The sequence below is a fragment of the Amphiura filiformis genome, chromosome 10, assembly GCF_039555335.1.
Source record: "Amphiura filiformis chromosome 10, Afil_fr2py, whole genome shotgun sequence".
In the NCBI taxonomy this organism is placed as follows: Eukaryota; Metazoa; Echinodermata; class Ophiuroidea; order Amphilepidida; family Amphiuridae; genus Amphiura; species Amphiura filiformis.
The window spans coordinates 66,006,240-66,024,125 of NC_092637.1; the positions used below are offsets into that span (position 1 = coordinate 66,006,240).

A 17,886-nucleotide genomic window follows, 5' to 3' on the forward strand; every position below is an offset into this window, starting at 1 on the left:
TTTTGACATGACACGTCACACTTATGTTCTCTTTTCCGAATCAACATAAAGTATTATGTGTTGCTAGTTTTTTAAAACCATTGTTAAAACAATTGAAAATATATAGAAGGAATATCAACCATACAAAAATGAATAAGCATCAAATACTCCACGAATCAGACGTGAACTTAAACAGCATTATTAATAAACACACCACCAAATCAAAATGGAATAGTCCAATGGGAATAATATCTTTTCACAGAGCTGGGCGTGTAAATTGTGAATATTCCTAAGCACTCCGACTTCCGCTGATTCCACGGGGAACGAAAATAATATTCTCATTGGTGATATCGACGATATCCTCAGGCGCTCTTAAACTAGAAAGATATATCTCTTTTAAGTTGATATGCAGAGAGAGAGAGGAGGGGATAATAGCTATATAGAGCGTGTGTGTTAAACTCACTGTGGAAGATAAAGAGATGAAATAACTTTGGTAGACTAAATTGAGATACATAGGTTGTTGAAAGCTTGAGAGTGAAGATGTGCTTTTGACTTGTTGACTCCTGCTCTTGTTGAGGAAATACGCTGGGGTATATGTAATGGCAAGGTAGTCTAGATCAAGGTAAGTACTTGGTTTTATGGCAAAATATTTAAGATTGGGGCTTCTTTAAAGACCCATTCAGTGATCCCAGCGAAAGTGTAAAAAAATTGTTCATTAATTGCTTAAAAGTGAAGGATAAGTCATTCAAATTGTCATTTGGTATTTTTGAAATGAAACATTTGGCTACAAACGAAGAAAACAACAGTATTGACGAAGTTGACGCCCCATTCAAATACATGTAGGTAATTTAGATACTGTTAGTATCTAAATTACAGCTCCATATAAATTCCTTATTTTTGTCTTAAATATACGGCTTTCGGCTGAACCACTAACAGGCGTATGTTAACACATTCATGGCAATGACAAAAGTACAAAAATCTGAATTTTGATGATTTTTACGATCGTCCAAATCACTGAATGGGCCTTTAAGGATAGTTTAGTTCTAGAGACCCAGCAAACCCAAAACGTTTTCGACATTATTCGCAAAAGGTTGGAAAAGGTTGCCAGAAAACGTAACTGCCAAATATTCTAACATGCATGGTGTTATGTAAGTGCTGAGGAAATATTTGGTAAAAAAATGTTTACAACAATATTTTACATTTTGACAACATTTTTAACAGTGGTGTAGTGTGTTTTGATACCAAAATGTTAAAAAAAACGTTTTCATTACTTTTATTTATAACCCAATACAATATCTAATGTTATTAAAACGTTTTTACCATAACCAAAACCTAAACGTTTAATACGTTTTTAAAAACGTTTTGTGTTTGCTGAGAAAATCTCTTATTACAGTGTATGGTTTACTTTAGTGCCAATTAAGGGTTTAGTTGTGTATACAGGGTAAAATATCATTACGATTATTTAGAAATTTACCAATATATAAGTTTTGATGTTTTTGAGGCTTTTTTTCCCTTCAAAATAATAAAACAGTTCCGGAACTAAATGAATACTACACGTATGTGCGTGTATAAGGGCTGACGTTCGTGTATGATCAGTTGGACAAATTTAGTAAATTTGACAAATCTTGGGTAATTTTCTTTGAATGGCGCTTTATTTTATCTTTGATAATGAATTTTGTTTTGGATATTTGTTTTGGATTTTTATCCAAAATTTTGTTTTTGTAATATCACGAAAATAAAAAAAACCTGCATAATTTGTTCTAACGGTGGCTCCATACGGAGACAGGCTTTGGTTCTAAAGGACCTGTGTTCAAACAAAATGTTCAATCCAAGCTGAATAATTATTTTAAAACCTTCTATGGAAATGCAAAAGTTAAAAATTACAATCAGACAATGGACATAATTGAAAGAATGCCAAACATACACAAAAGTGATTAACCATCAACACTGCACGGAATAATACGTAAAATTGAACAAAAAATATTAATAAACACGCTACAAATTCGAGATTAAAAAGTAGAGTGAAAACAAATTCTGTTGACAGAGTCGGGCGTGTAAAATTGTGAATATTTTTAAGAAATGACTTCCACTGATCCCAAGTGGAACGAAACTAATATTCTCATTGGTGATATAGATGATATTCTCAGGCGCTCTTAAAGTTGATAGATATTTCTCTTTTAAGTTGATGCATAAGAGGGGACATAGTGCGTATGAGTGTTAAGACTAGCAACTATTTTAAACTATTTCGATTTGCAAATGGTAGTGAGCTTTGGCAACAATTGTATTGATCATTTCATAGTGAGTGTGTAGAAGCATTCAAATATTACAGATATACTTTTGTAGGTCCCGTGGTTCTTGAGTTCTGTTGTAAAGAGGACTGAAACAACAACACTTTTGTAAAACGTACATAACTCATTAACAAAGCAAGTTTTTATAGAATATGATTTGTAGAATGAACTTTTGCAAACATCAAAGTGTTATTTTTCAATAATATATTGATTTTAGATAAGAAAATCGATATTTTTTGCTGCTTCGATCAACAATAAACTCACTCAACTTAAACTCACTCAGAAAGATATGGTCATGCTTTTTTGCTATCGTAAGACAAAAAATGAATAAAACAGTATACTATGAACAAACAAGTCACTTGATAAAAAGGAACAAAAAGGATAGAATATGAACAAATAAGTCACTTGATACACCGATAATTGACCTTGGGACCCTCGCGTGCCACGCACGAGATCACCGACATCTAACCACTGGCCCGGCCAGTGATTCCGTGCGTTTATATGACTGGGTGATTGGATTAATTGAGTCATGGCAACACGTGGTATTTATGCATGCGCAGTGATTTTCCTTGTAAATTTGTGTAAGAGTTTTGGGTGTTAGGTTTAAACAACTTTGGTAGACTTAATTAGGTTGTTGATAGCGTGATAGTGACGATTATGCTTTTGACATTTTAATTCCTGCTCTTTTTGAGGAAATACGCTGGGATACACACGGTATATATATTAGAAAGGTATTCTAGACCACAATCAGTTTATCTCATACCACCAGTTCAAACACAATACATGGTTAGGGCATGTCCTAATCCTCGTAACACATTACCTGATCAGGAAATTTCGACACACAATGCATTGTACATAGACTTGGTCATTTCCAATTTCTAGCTTAAAATTGAAAGAGAATACCTACATGTACATAGTTTACATTGTAGATTGCGCCTTTAATGCAAGTAAAGATGATGCACATTAATGTTCATACTACATAAACTATTTTTTAACAATTTATTAATTTAATATGCTAATGTTTGGGATACAAGTTTGTTCTTAGAAGCTGTTTGAAGGAAGTGGTATAACAATTATTCTTGACACCAGCAGCAAGCGTGTTCCATGCATACTGTAGAGGCAACACTGGTGAAGGTATCTCAGGAGATGTCATAAGACTTGCGTCTTGACAATCCTTTGGACGGTACAATATGCTCTATAGCCTTTTGGTTTTGGAGAAAGGACTTCTACCACTTGTACATCATTGAAGCCGATTGCTTATGTACTTGTACATGATGTAAGATTGTGCCTTAAGGGGGTACTACACCTCTGCCCAATTTTGTACTTATTTTTGCATTTTTCTCAAAAATTATAGCGCATTGGTGACAAGTAAGATATGTATATTATAGGGGCAAGGACTACAACTTCTTAAACAGTCCGGGCAAATTACCTGTTTAGGAACTGTGTCAAATCTGGTAATGCATTACCTGATCAGCAAATGGGTCCTTGTGCATGTCTGAAGAATTCGGCAACCTTAGGTCATTTTTATTGTTGGACACTGTATTTTATCTTTATTATTATATCACGTTTTGTCCCGTGCATACATTTGTATTCAAATCATGGAATATCAAAAAATGCGACTTGTTCTTTATTTTTAAGTCTGGAAACGAAATAAATTGGCGTTGGAAGCACCTTTGAGAAGCGAATTGCAGTAGTCCGATCTTGACAGAATAAGTTATCTGACTATGGCATTGGGCTATTCCATTTAAAATCCACACTACCCCTGTGGATCATTTAGCTAATGTCTTCTACAGAGGGAGTATAAGTTTCAAATAGGATCGACAATATTGGATAACTTCCATTTGAAATACTCACTTCATTAGTGGAAGATATAGGTAAAGCCATAATACAAGGGGAGTATCGGTTTCAAAATGATTAACCCTGACACGTCACATTTGAAAAACATACACACATTTTGGATATATGTCTTCCACATGAATAATATGAATTTCAAGTGGAATAGCCCAGTACACGTGTCTTGGTCATTGAACTCTGGTCAATGAAGCTGCGGATTTTTAAGATATTGATTGTTTTAGATCTGTTGGTTATACTACAGAGATCGTTTACTTGTTGAGACATGGTGAAACAATTTCGTAGTAAAAATAATTGATGAATGGTATCAATTGAATTTGAGAAAATTATTTAATGAAATATTTTAGTTAATATAATTATACTAACCTCACACACGTCGGTTGTTTAATGGCTTGTAAAACTAAAGTCATTTTGAATGAAAGGTGAACACTAATGACATTATTATTATTTTTTTTTGCAAATTTTTTTGAAAATTTATATTGATGAGCTTTGGATTACAGCGAGATGGTTTATTTTTATAGTACTTATGTACATATGGCCATATTTTTACAGTAGAGATTTTCTCAGCTAATTTAACACATTTTCCGTTATATTTAATATCCCGTTAAGTTTGAATTCGTCCATAAAATTTGGAAGTGTCTGTTTGTAAACTTAAATTTCGTCTTTGGTCAATATTCATATTTTGACCAAAAATATTCATACAATGTTCATTAAATTTCATCCAGATGTGCATAAATGTCGCCAAATGTACGGATTATTAACTTAATGTGTAAATATATTTCGTCTTTGGTTAAATCTCTTCATATTCAGGTAATTTAATTTTGTCTTCAACATAAAGCATGTAGAAGTAGGGCTTCATTTTTTCTTTTTCTTTCTGTCTTTCTCTGTTTTTTCTTTCTATTTTAAAAATGACAATTAATGAACAAACACTAATTATATGTGTGCAAGTACTGTCCTTGCAACAGGTGAGACGATTTCAATGCGCTCAAGGACGAAATTAAATGAACATTGTCTGAATCTTTTTGATCAAAATGGGAATTTACTTGACCAAAGACGAAATTTAAGTACAACGAAAAATGTACGAGAAAACCTATATATACTTCTGTACATATGGCCCTAACCCCATATTATGGGGTACTTTAAGAATCAGTATGAATTTTCTGAGATATACCACACTCGAAAAACATTTTGTCAAATTGAGCTATTCGAAGAGAATAAAATGTTAAATCAAAGTATAAAATACCGCACATTTTTTTTGGGTCCTAAGGAGTAAAAAAAGTTGATGGTCATATAATCTCTAGAATGCCTAATTATTGAGATACCATATACACTGGTATATGTCAAAATAGGTCAAAGGGAAAAAATGTACATGGGTACAATTTTCAAAATGTTCCAATTACAATGAAAATGGTCTTAAACTATTAGTCTAGACAAAATCAAACTGTATTAAAATTGCATTAGTACGCAACTTCATCCTTATACTGGGTAGTCAATGTTCTCTATCATTTATGCTCTATCTTTAGTACGCGTGTATGCTTACAACACTTGTTGTTTTAGTTATTTTCATAGCGTGAATTGGAGCACTTATTTCTACCTCAGCTTTCTAGAGACAAAAAATCATAGTCATGATTGTTAGTGATGGTAATTCTCGACTTATTTTCCACTTATATTGACGTTAGCCTAGTATTTTGCTTTCTTTGCTGTCTTCACTTGATCTTCCATGATGCAACAATATTAATTCTGTTAAAACTGAAACAAAATTACATCGACAAAAGTTGCAATCACAATACTATCAATGGTGGTGAAATGTGTTTTAAGCGTAAAGTGCACCATTGAATTGAGATGAGGTTCAACAAAGGGAATTTCTAATTTTACTTCACAAGATTGAGGAGTGATAAAGTAATTGTATTCATGTATTCACTGATAGTCATATGCGGGTGAGAAAATATACATTTAAAAGTATTATTAAATATTGCGTAAATAATTTATGAAATGAAATATCTCGCTATAAGTGATTGGGAGAAAAATCAACCCTTGGCATGGTCAATGGGAGCTTTGTTAAGTTCATATGGAAAGGTCTCTATACAAAAACGATTTTCTTATAAACCATCATGCGCACAGTTTCCACCTCGATACACCTGAGCACACATTTTCGTCTAAGCGCTCTCAATCAAGCAGTGATTGTCTCCGCACAGTATGTGATTACACTACACGGTTGAGTGCATAGCAATGTAAGAGCTGCGGAGCTTCTAGCTGAAAAGTGGGTCTCTTTGATTGGTTTTTCTCGAAACCTCAAGTGTTCCCTTCATCCAATCAGATTTTTTTTATATCAAACGAAAGCTAACACTTCCCCCTTAAAAACACCTTTCGTCACTGGGTCAACAGATGTGGAAAATCTGTGGAAAACTACCTATTCAAGCACATTTTTGACCAAAATATATAGGTTTTTAACGTCAAAACCTCAAGTGCTCCTTGCAATATTTTTCAAATTTCATGTCATTAAATGAAAAAGCACACTTACATTGTCCATATACTAGCGTCACTAGAATGAGTCATGGCCAATTCTCTTTAAATTGCAAATCTTGTGCAAAAAGTTTTGCCATACGGTTGTAACTTCAATGGACTATGACTTTGCTAAAGAGCGCTTACAAATTGATATGTTATTCATCGGGTGGCCATGTGCGTCTATCTTGAGGGCATAAGGACAAGTAGCCATTTGTTGGACTTTCCTACCAATTTTGGACAATACTTAGGCTATTATGCCCCTTTCTCCACTTTTCAAGACCGATTGACACCACTGCGAGATTCCTCGAACGAGGGACCAGAACATGTAACTCGCAGGCGAGTCTTCGTTATTTATATAAAACAACAACAACAACAACAACAACAACAACAACAACAACACAAACAAAAACATGATACTTATCCCTAAAAAACTCAAAATGAATTAAACAAGTGACGTTTTCTGGCGTTTTCTGCCATCGTGGCCATAATAGGATTGCATGTGGGAATTTGGCTGCCGACCAGATATCACTATCCCCATTAGAAAGATCAAACTTGGTCAACCACAAGAGATCATTTCTCACCTTTTCTGGCGGGATATAGAATGCCCTTCCTGGGCTTGTTATTCCTAAACAGGATGTGCGCAGAACGTAAACCACTATCCCAAAAAGAAAATGCACCGTCGTCAAGGCATTTATAAGCTTTAAAAAAAAAAAAAAAAAAAGTGCTTTAAAAGGACTGCCCTTCCTGATCTTGTTGTTTCTAAACAATATACACAGGGAACATTAAACAGGATAAATCGATATCACAAAAAGAAAATGCTCCTTTGTCAAGGCACAAGGCTGATTTATAAGCTTTTTAAACAAGAGGAGTCAGGCTTTAAAAGAAAACCCCCATCTAGGCCCTTCTTATTAGTTTGATTATATTTACGCTCGCATATGTTAATGCTCTATAAATAGCATTCTTGAATAAGGGAAATTCCTCTTGTTTTTAAAGCATGGCTAATTAAGATTAAGTATACAAACGACTTAATGTCTAACTGAATGCGTACTGCTTTCCCGGTATTTGTTTATTTGGAATACAGTTTTTCGTGGATATTGTTTATTGTCGGGTGCAATTTAATGTTGTATCGACATGATGATTATTAGTTTGTTGTTTTGTTTTAGGAGCCAAGCCTTTGAAAAATCATTATGGTGACGTAATTTACATATCCGACGTACCGCGTATTGAAATGTGTCAAGCTCAAAATTAAAGAGTAAATTATCAAAGACCATTTAAATTACATCTTAAACTATTGAAAATAACCCTAAAAGACAATGTGGGTGAGAGTGCATTTCTCTTTTTGTAAGTAGATATTCCGCAACTGCCCCCCCCCCCTACAAAATAAATAAATATAAGTCCAGGCTACAGGCGCATCTATGTCGTAAATCAAGGGCATATTATATCATAAACAAATGGTAATACAGATGTTTGGAGTAAAGAAATACTTAATTTAAACCCAAGGCGAAGGATACACGCATTTTGTATATCACTTCAATAAATATTGATAATCAGAATAACGAGAAAGTCGTGTTAAAAGAATCAAGTCCCTTTAGGGCTCGGTCACCCACCAGAATTGGTGTGTCTGGTGTACTCTCAGGTACGTCCTACAAAAATACTGTGCAAAGCTACCGAGCCCTTAAAGCTGATAGCTGATCTTCAAAGACATCCATTGCTCTCAGAACATATCTTTTGTATATTTTGATTATTATTATTCAATTATTGTTAATAATATAATTATTTTTAGGTGAGGTTGATATTCTATTCGTGACTAATATCATTTATATACCTATATATTTGCAACAGCGATTTACAGACTTTAACGATAAAAAAAAAAAGATCAGGGCAACAGTGTAATATAAACTGGAATCGGTAAAATCTTGGCTAACAGACAAATTTACTTGGTTTCTGTTCGTTTCTTTCGGAAATTATTCGGCTTTTGTTACTGCGCGAGTCAGTAAAGTCCCAACTCATGCTCGCGTAGAGTCACATAAGCGTGCGTCAGTCACGCATTACGCAACGCACAACTAGCGCATGCATTGCGCCCAACTGCGTGCATGCCATTCTATATGTGTTATGAGTATTACTTTTTCTGCCTTATATAAACTGAACAAACTTTACTTCGGGCTCAAACGCTATGCTCAATTTACCAATTTGACCAGAAAACGAGTTGGGCTACTTTTGACATATCCAGCTTCCATTGCGTAAAATCGACTTTCATGATTAGCCAATTTCATTTTTGCTTTTCAGAAAAAAAAAATAAAAGGGATGATGGCGTAAATATGATGTGCAGTAGAATCAGTAATACAGCGTGTCCCAAAAGTAACTTAACATTGTGAATTGGCCATATCTCAAATATTTCCTTCTTCATATCAAAATGGAGAACATATTCATATAGATTGATCTTTTAGAATTATTCTGATACCAAAAACAGCATTATTGATGACCCTTTGACCTTACTGTGCGACTGTACATAATTTTTTTTTTTATGTGTGTATCAAACCCACAAAAGCAAGCTCGTGTGTTCTTTGTTCAAGAACATGAATGATGTGCTTCCCTGAACAATAGAGTTGGTTCACTCACTGCGCACGCTACATTTAGGTATGAACATTCGTGGATTACATGGCTTAGCGTAAGCGTGACTGCTGTTTTAGATTATAATTAGGATATATTGACAATATTAAACTTTACTTTAAAACAGTTGAAGTGAAGATGAATTTCCTATAGATCAACGGATTCAGGTCGTATGGTTCTTTGCCGAGACAAAGTCGGACAAACTCACTGACGCAATGTTTAAGGAACAGTTTAATGTAAATTGTGCACTACCCAGCCGAAATACAATCCAGCAACTAGTGCTGAAATTCCTATCAACTGGATCTGTTCATGATGTACTTCGGGCAGGACGTGGAAGAACAGGAAGATCGGCTACAAACATTGATGTCATACGAAGAGCGGTGGCGAAAAGCCCAAGGCGATCAGTATACGTCGACTTTCAATGGAGAACAACATACCGCGTACAACTGTTCATCTGATCCTCAGAAAAGATCTTTCATATAAAACCCAGATAAAACAGAAAATGAAGATTACGCATTGAAAACAAACAAACAAACAATCAAACAAACACAGCCAAATTAAACAAAACAGATTTTAAAATGATAACACGTTATATCGTGTTCACGTCTCAAATGACGAGACTTATTTTGCGTTTATAAAAGTGGGTTGTACGGTACGGTAGATATCCATTAATTTCATGCCAAAGGGTCATGACCACATAGGCATGTTTGGTATCATAACATTTCTAATAGAATGATCTACATACTGTGCAATATTTGTAACAACACTATTAACCCAACGCAAGTTATGGCAAATTCACAATGTTAAGGGACTTTTGGGACACCCGGTATCTTGGCTTACATAAAAATTTTACTTGGTGTCTTTCCTAGTTCAGGTTCAAACGCTATGCCCGATTTTACTAAATCGCCCAAGTTGAGCCACTTTTTGTCAATTTCCCGCATAGAGTTTGTACCATGCAAAATGAACTCTCATGATCAAAGATTTCAGAACAAAATCAAAGGTTTTTCATGTTTTTCTTTCACTTTATTGACATTAGTAAATAAATAATATGACATTTATTTTAAAATCATAAATCAAAATACCACTTCAAATGTTTTAAATTACGCATCGTAAGAGCACCAACCAGGTAGTTCATGATTCAACGCTGTTTCACTTTTCTACACAAAGACACGAAAGTAGCCCAAGCTATTTTAGGACTACTTAAAACAATTGGCCACATCTTTGCTTGTCGACCACCGACTTTATACTTATATCTATGATATCAAAATACTAATAAATGGTTATGAAAAAGTTTATTATAATTTTATTAGTGCAATAAACTATACGTAGGCATATATTATTAAATGCAACATATTATAATGGCATAATTATAATGGCACTTCAATACTGAACAATTCTAATTTTAGAATCTACCAGGTTATTCGATCCCGAGTTAAAAATCGACTATGGACATTGCCTTTTTAACAGGACTTTGAACGGGGACTTATTCCCTAACACACACTGTCAATCATACTTGTTTATCAATCCAATTTAACCGCAAACGCAAAGCTGTACGTACAAGACGCGCTCATGCACCTAGTACACAAAGCGCCGCATAGTTGTATATGATGTTGTTATCAATGGTAATGGCACGTGCTCGGAGGATTTTTAACCATAACGAGACCTGGGCTACCAATCACAAGCCAGATCCATTTAAAGATGCATTACATCATGGCCAATTTTAGTAGGCCAGAAATCCGACATTCTTATCCATAGACAACCGTGTTAAACATGTTAACCGCAATCCAAAGTCAGTAGTCCACTTGGGAAGCCAACAAACAGAGAGAGTACGGTGACTAAAAAGATCAGATGCATGTGAAAATCTATCAATTGTGCACAAATTAATTAATTCAGAGTTTTAAGCTTTTATTCAATAGCCAGAGTATGCACAATGAGCAAGTGGACTACGGAGAAGTCTATAAACGAAGACGAATTGAGAGCAAATAATTTATTTTGCACAGATCCGAATAAAAAATAAACTTATATTGACCTACAATTTCCATATTAAACCCACCCCAAATTCACAACTACAGGAGCCTTCACACACCTCAGAGGAAGCCCTGGATCTGCCGTTGCATACATGTCTAGAAGTTTGGGAGTTCTATTCCGTCCCAAAGCAACTATAGCATTGGCTACAACAGTGACTTGCCGTACATTAGTGCATGATATATGGGAATATTGTTCGGTTTGTACATCTTGATATATAACCCTTCAGGATTATATAACATTGATATATCCACGTGTATTATGTGACATCACAACTAATGAGAAACTCTTAACACAGATAAAATGATGTTTTATTTCTTCATGTTTACGAGATTATTATCTGCTTATGTTTAGTAGGCCTAATGTTTTACAAAAACACATGAATTATGTAAGAACATACCTTGTTAATTTAGACCTGCCTATACAGGGTGAAATGGCGCCTGAAATGGCGCTTAATAAATACCTATAATAGGCCTAATAATAGGCCTAATAATAATAATAATAATAATAATAATAATAATAATAATAATAATAATAATAATAATAATAATATTAATAATAATAATAATAATACTAATAATAATAATAATAATAATAATAATAAAAACAACGACAACAATAATAATAATAACAAACAAAAACAAGGAACATTCCCACGAAATGAGCTTTCAGTCGCAAGTTGTCAGGCTGTCTGAATAGTGCTGCAGAATGGTGAAACCATTGTTAAATTTTTGTGAAAAGTGTGAAATTTGGCTCAGATGTAGTATTTAGTCTGGTGAACAATTCTAGGGGAGGGCCAAAAATATTTTGTCCAATATGGTCGACATAGAGGTCATCGAACTTAATACAGGGAAAAAATTCAAAGTTGTTCAAATTGAGTTATAAACCATGCCAACGTGTTCCCCTGGTCACAAGGATCCAGAAAAAGTATAGTTTGACCTATCTGTGATGTACGGTTCTCAGATGAAAAAGTGGTCTATTCTTGTTAAAAGAGAAAATAAAAAATCATAAAACAAATCATAAAAACAACAACATTAACAACAACAGCAGCAAAAAAAACGCACGAGGTTTTCAACTTGAGAAGGGCTTTGAGACGAACAATTAAATTAAGCCTAATAGAGTCTGCATCGTGAACCAGAACAAACTAGCACAAAGCAGATTAATTTAATGAAAATAAACTGTATCATGAATATTTTATGCTTGAATTGACCTTGTACCAATTTACCTACATAAGAGCATATTCATTCAACTTTGCCAGTTCAATATTTTAAGGCGTAGGGCAGGGGAGCATGTCATATTTTTGTCTGCACTCAAATATTGAGACAAATATATCTGACACACAAGAGGTATGGTATAAGATTAATAAAGGGTGCCTTTTCCGCCCATATGCAAGATTTTGCTCTGGAGGGGGATAACGCCTAAAATTTTCGTTTTGATTACTTTTGGTCTTAACATGCTTAAAGGAACACTCCGGTAATCACAACATTTTATAGGCCTACCTTATATGTTAGAAAAACACGTGGTTTTATCTAAAACAAATTCTCATATTGACCATAAAAACGAATAAAAACAGTCGGATCTTAACAAGGGATATTCAAAATTCCCGCGCCGAAATTGCTGTGGCATGACGTCATGGTTATTTGTGCTCAAATGTCGTTGTGTTACCGGGAAATTTGAATATCGCGTGGTGAGAGACGGATGTTTTTATTCGTATTTAAGGTCAATATGAGTTTGTTTTTAAATAAAACCACGTGATTTGTGCTTGATAAATATTGTTCTAACATATAAGGCATCATGTTGTGGTTGCCGGTGTGTTTCTTTAAGTCACGAACAGCAAGACCTATTAAAATATAATGTGCTTATTGGCTACACCGACTCATGTCCTATAATATGATAATTAATATTTTAATATGTAGTATACTTCTTAAAAGAAGTACACTGATCTAAACTTCAAAAGTATGCCTCCTGCCATCTCCAGACGCCTTAACATGAAATAGTCCACATTTTTACAAACGAACTCAAAATAATTTTACTTTAATATCGTGACATACGTATACGTAATTACTTTAAAAACATTGGTAGATCTCAACCCCATTACTACAGTTATACCAATATTGTTCACGCTTTCGTATCCATAAAAACTATGCTTATCGTTATTTTTTTCTGCTGTATAAAACAAACGCCACGTGATTCATCAAGTTGGTCTGATGTCGATAAACCGATATTGAATATGTCTGGATATATCTAATTCCATTTCCAGACGTATTTTTATTATCACTCGAGTATAACTCTTCAATATAAATTTGTGTTTGCATATAATCTTGATATTGCATATAACAATGTGCATTATTAGAACAATCATATATTTCAGCAACGTTGATATAGTTGTTTGAAAGCTTTTGTTGACAATGCATGGTATGAATATTGCTATATTTTACTATTATTATACCAGAATCACCGTTAGTCTAATTCGCAGTTAAAGTGGGCCGGAGGGAAGCATGCAATTGCAGTGTTGACGCTCAAATATTGAGTCAAATAACGCTAAAATGGATGATAAAGAATCTCAAGGCTTGATATAAGGGTGTTATTTCCGCTCCTTGTGAACATAATTTCTTGGGAAAGGGAAAACGTCCAAAGTTTCCTTTTGAGTATATGTCTTAACTCAAGAAACAACATTTTGAACAAGCTCACTGGATCCAGATGGGGAGCCCGACTAGACACTCTCAGATCAACAGCCTTGGCCTTATGCTACTCTAGTGCTGAATATGCCTGCCCAGTGTGGGGAAGATCAACTCATGCCAAGAAGGTGGACCCAACACTCAACTCATGCTGTCGACTTATCACTGGATGCCTCCGATCAACACCAACGGAGAGTCTCTACACCTTAGCTGCTATAGCCCCTCCAGATGTACGTCGACAAGTGACCAGCATGCAAGAGCGAGAGCGTCAGACCACTGATATGAAGCACCCCATGTTCAGCCAGACTGCTGCACCCAAACGCCTTAGAACCAGAGGAAGCTTCCTAAGCAAAGTTCATCCTCTTGGGACAGTATCCAAGGAAGCGGAAAGACTCACCCTGTGGAAAGAGAGATCTCCCAATTCAGCAGCTATGGGACTGCAACCCAGTGAGCAGCTACCACATGTAGCTAATTCCATGTGGCCTGAGTGGCGGTGTCTCAAAAGACTAAAATCAGTGGTCGGAAGGTGCAATGCCGTTTTGCAGAAATAACGCTACCTACCAGAAGGACAAAACACTACCTGTGAGTGTGGAACTGTTCCACAGACTATGGAACACCTGCTGGTCTGTCCACAGATGGGGCAACACTGCACACATGAGGACCTAGCTGAATTCAACGATTCTGCTCGTCACTGCGTCAACTATTGGCTCGGGCGCATTTGACCCTGCGCATGGACACGCTAAGAAGAAGACTAACTCAAGAACCTCAATTAAACCGGATTTATGACCACGTATTCTATGATTTCTTTGGAGTACTTGTTTAAGTTTCATAAATTAGAAAAGCAGATTGCTATGAGTGCAAATAATACGTCAAATTTTATCAACAAGTGGAGTATTATGGAAACATTTTGTAGTGAGCACAGAAAATAAAGCCCTTCCGGGAATTAAAAATAGAATTTAAAAAAAAGGACCGTAAGATCTATGGAAATATAAAGGCGATTAATTGATTAAGGGATCTAGAATGAGCGTTTATGGCGTTTCGACAGTATTTTTTGTGGGACATGAGAGCACCTCAGACGTATCGAATTGCATTCTGAATACGAAGCATGTCTTTCTGATATCAAATATTTTTCATTTTTTGAAATTCACGATATAATACAAATTTTATGACAAATTATTAAAATTTTATAGTTTTCAAATTTTTGATATATAACAGTCCTCGAAATAAATTTTATAAATCTAATGATATATTCTTAAAGTGTATGTAGCTGGGAGGAAAAGCCGACGATAGATTGAAAATGTTGACCTTTTATATTGAAGATATGGATTTTTTTTCCAAAAAGACCTAATTTTTTTTGGTGTTTTGGGAAAAAATCCATATCTTCAATACGAAAGGTCAAAATTTTCAATTGATCGTCGGCTTTTCATCCCACCTACATACACTTTAAGTATAAATCATCAGATTTATAAAGTTTACTTCAAGTACTGTTAAATATCAAAAATATCATTTTTTAATGATTTGCAATAAAATGTGTATTACATTACGAATTTCAAAACATCTAAATTATTTGATATCAGAAGGACATTCTTCGTATTCAGAATGCAATTCGATATGTCTGATGTGTTCTAATGTCCCACAATAAATAGTGTCCAAACGTTCATACCCCTTCCCTTAATTGGTTTCCCTTTCAATCCGATCAATGTATAATTAATATGGCCTTATAATAAAACACGGGTATTATAATTGCAAGATACGAATTGAAAAGCTAGTTAATTACGGGTGTTCATTTTTAAAAGCCTTTTGATTCACGGGTTAATTGTGAGATATGAATAATTAATCAACTGTGTCTATTAATAGGAGTTCACATCGCAACATACAGAGTCCAGTCCGTTTTGTATAAATTATTTTTAGATAAAAATGATTGTGTACTGAACAAATTTTTATCTTTCCTTAGAGTAGCCAGCGCATCTAAATGTTTAAAAAACCTTTAAATATAATAGTAGCAAGACGCTCTAGCCAAATGAGCCACAAAGGCATGATGGAGAAGAGCAGAAGCTATAAATCTAGTAGGTGTTAGATTTGAATGATGTTCGTCGCATTCGCAGCGGAAGTTATTAGAACTGCACATTTATAACAAATACACAAAGACACATAAGTATGAAAGTTATTATATTTAGTTTTCTGGGTTGATAGGGTGAACAAATTTTAATCTTTCCCCAGAGCAGGCAGGACACATAACATGCGAAAACATGATATACCACCAACAGCCATTTCGTTCATTATAACGAATGGTTCCTGGTCAGTTATTATTATAGACATGGTATACCACTTATGGACCACGTGACTTTGTGTGATCGTGAGTCAGAGGCAATTCCCGATATCATCATTGATAGATACGGCACGATTTACGGCAAGAAAAAAAAACCGGGACGCTTTTGGAGATATCATCATCATCATCACTTTATACATTTTTTCTAAACAACATACTGTTTTAATGAGATTTTTTTCTTCAAATGCATGTAACAACTATATTTATTGTTCCATTTATCATACACAATCTACATCTCACCCAAGAAGTTACCAAACTTTAAGACTACTAGTATCACAATGCCATGCATTTTTGGCATTGTGACTACAAAATACTCTTTACTTGTCCACTCACAGTCTACTATACGTTCATCATATACATGCATATAATAGGCATAAAACATCACGATTTTCATCACGAAACAAAGTAACACATAAGGAATGATTTCTTTTAAAGCGTGATGAAATAAAACATCACGATTTTCATCACAAAACAAAGTAATACATAAGAAATCATTTGCTTTAGAGCGTGATGAAATAAAACATCACGATTTTCATCACAAAACAAAGTAATACATAAGAAATCATTTGCTTTAGAGCGTGATGAAATAAAACATCACGATTTTCATCACAAAACAAAGTAATACATAAGAAATCATTTGCTTTAGAGCGTGATGAAATAAAACATCACGATTTTCATCACAAAACAAAGTAATACATAAGAAATCATTTGCTTTAGAGCGTGATGAAATAAAACATCACGATTTTCATCACAAAACAAAGTAATACATAAGAAATCATTTGCTTTAGAGCGTGATGAAATAAAACATCACGATTTTCATCACGAAACAAAGTAATACATAAGAAATCAACACGAAACAAAGTAATACATAAGAAATCATTTGCTTTAGAGCGTGATGAAATAAAACATCACGATTTTCATCACGAAACAAAGTAATACATAAAAATCATTATTTTAATGCGTGATGAAATAAAACATCACAATTTTCATCACAAAACAAAGTAATACATAAGAAATAATTTGTTTTAGAGCGTGATGAAATAAAACATCACGATTTTCATCACGAAACAAAGTAATACATAAGAAAGCATTTCTTTTAAAGCGTGATGAAATAAAACATCACGATTTTCATAACAAAATAAAGTAATACATAAGAAATCATTTCTTTTAAAGCGTGATGAAATAAAACATCACGATTTTCATCACAAAACAAAGTAATACATAAGAAATCATTTCTTTTAAAGCGTGATGAAATAAAACATCACGATTTTCATAACAAAACAAAGTAATACATAAGAAATCATTTCTTTTAAAGCGTGATGAAATAAAACATCACGATTTTCATCACGAAACAAAGTAATACATAAGAAATCATTTCTTTTAAAGCATGATGACATAAAACATCACGATTTTCATCACAAAACAAAGTATTACATAAGAAATCATTTGTTTTAGAGCGTGATGAAATAAAACATCACGATTTTCATCACAAAACAAAGTAATACATAAGAAATCATTTGTTTTAGAGCGTGATGAAATAAAACATCACGATTTTCATCACAAAACAAAGTAATACATAAGAAATCATTTGTTTTAGAGCGTGATGAAATAAAACATCACG

General features: G+C 34.1%; 1 protein-coding gene across 1 annotated transcript in view; it reads left to right on the plus strand.

Moving 5' to 3' along the window:
* Window positions 1–282: 282 nt before the first annotated feature.
* LOC140163184 (proton-coupled zinc antiporter SLC30A2-like) overlaps window positions 283–17,886 on the plus strand; it is a 65,663-nt gene continuing 48,059 nt past the window's right edge. Inside the window, exon 1 of the mRNA XM_072186568.1 lies at window positions 283–601. The gene's annotated coding sequence lies outside the window, so the exon portion shown is untranslated. The remainder of the gene's footprint in view (window positions 602–17,886) is intronic.